This window comes from Macaca nemestrina, chromosome 3 (assembly GCF_043159975.1).
Source record: "Macaca nemestrina isolate mMacNem1 chromosome 3, mMacNem.hap1, whole genome shotgun sequence".
Taxonomy (NCBI): domain Eukaryota; kingdom Metazoa; phylum Chordata; class Mammalia; order Primates; family Cercopithecidae; genus Macaca; species Macaca nemestrina.
The window spans coordinates 74,455,165-74,457,313 of NC_092127.1; the positions used below are offsets into that span (position 1 = coordinate 74,455,165).

Genomic DNA, 2,149 nt, shown 5'->3' on the forward strand with positions numbered 1-2,149 from the left:
TTAAAAAATAGATATGCATATAAGTAAAAACAGAAATTCACTTCTCACATAAAATGGTGGCTTTTTTCCACTCAATGATTTGGAATTAGGCTCCTTTTTTCGTGGGTTTTTCTGTGTCTCACGGTATGGTTGCTTTCCACATCTGCCCGACAGAAGGGGCAAGATATCTTTAAAGGGTCATATCTACTAGCCCAGAAATGGCACGCTAAACACCTATTTATATTCCACCAGCCAGAACTCAGTCATATGGCCACGATTACTCACACAGAGTAGACAATACATGGTTTACAAATGAACATAGTAAGTTGTACTGAGATACAGTCTCTTGTGACCAAAGTTACTGAAATGTTTTTGTAGGAATCAAATATATATTGAGTAAGTGTCAAACAAAAAAATGCAGTCTAAAAGTAAACTTCTAGGGGAGGCTGCGAACTATAATGTAGCTTAACTACTGTGAAAAAAAAAAAAAAAAACCTCTTGGTGATTTTTCGCAGTAATCTTTCCTTCTTGCTTATGTCACTACAGTGAAAGTTGTCAAAGAGGCTTTGTTGTTTGCAGTCATTTAAGGATCAGCTTTTTGTTTCCATATGATGCTTCAACAATATCCTAGGACCTCAAAGCTTCTGCATGATCCTCTACAGTGGCCAGAAGACAAAGAGAGAGAGAATTATTTGAGGGACCAGGCCTGAAAGTTGTAGACAACCCCTCCAATCACATCCTGTGAGCAGAACTTAGTCATATGACTCCATTAGCCTCTGTTTTCCCCAGCTCCAGCTCCAAGATGGGGAAATCCTTCACCAACTTCATGTGCAAGAAGGACTTTCATCCCACCTCCAAATCTAATATCAAAAAATATAGATGACAGAATAGAAAATATCATATGGTAAGAAGAAACAAGAAGAATTAATGCAACAATATCTTAAGAACAAGAATCATATGATAATAGCTTGGTTATGGGATATGAATGTGTAAAGAATGGCCTTAATTTCATGTATGAAGCCCCACCAGGAGTTAAAAAAGTAAAGTAGACAAAGAGAAAGAAGAAACAGAGGAGAGACTGAATACAAATTTGAATGGCAGAAAGGAGCCCCACAAGAAAAATATGCCAAAGATGACATGCACATCAGAGATCAACCCTTTGGTATTCAGTTTTGAAATGTGAGGGGCATTAAATGTTACAAATGGGGTCATGTCAACACAGATCAAGAATATCCTTAGTTGGGTCTTTCTGGAATCAATGCAAGTTCAGTTCCCAGTGATGGCTCAGGTCATCAATGCACACCTCGGAGCCAATGGAGGAAATGAGAAACAGTGGATTTGCCCTGAAATGAAATGTGCTGTGGAGAAACCTGACCACAAATGATCCATCACAGGAGTTTGCTGTAAGTCGGGCTGAAGAAGATCCAGAAGTTGAATTTTTAAAGTTATTAACAACCAAACAAAAACAGAAACTTCTCAGGAAATGAGATAAACTGGAGAAGAACAAAGAAAAAGAAAAGAGATAGAAAAAAGAAAAAGTTTCAGAAGAGCAGAAGTACACACAAAAAACATAAAAACAAGTCCTCTTCTTCTTCCTCATCCTCCTCTTCCTCCTACTCCTCCTCTTCTCCTACTGAAACTTCAGAAAGCAGTAGAGTGAGAGTGACACTAAAGAGAAAAATATATTGAAAAGAAGAAAGAAGGAAAAACAAGAGCTCAGGGCATAACAACAGTGATTCTGAAGAGCAGGACAAGCCTGAAAAGAGAAAACTTTGTGAAGAACTTTCTAGCAGTTACCTTAACCAGGAAAAAAGCCAAGGAAAGGCCTGAGTTCTTAAAACACGAGAGTTCTAGGGAGAATAGCAAACGAAGCCATTCTGATTCTGACAGAAAGTCCAGAAGCCATAATCATAGCCCAGAGAAGAGAAGCTCTGAAAGAAAGGAGGGGAGCAGCAGAAACCATGGCAGAGAAGAGAGGAGCGGGGGAAGCCAAGGCAGAAGTTCTGTAGCTATAAGCAAAGAGAGATAAGAAAACAGCCACAATCAAGTCCCAGTGAAGAGTGTAGTAGAAGAAATGACACCAGAAGCCATGGCACAGATGTATACAGAGAAGAAAAAATGTACAGAGTACCCAGGAGATATGCATACTAAAGTGACACAAAGAGAATGA

General features: G+C 38.9%; 1 pseudogene; it reads left to right on the top strand.

The window, feature by feature from the left end:
• Positions 1 to 781: 781 nt before the first annotated feature.
• LOC105486215 (corepressor interacting with RBPJ 1-like) lies at positions 782 to 2,149 on the top strand (annotated as a pseudogene).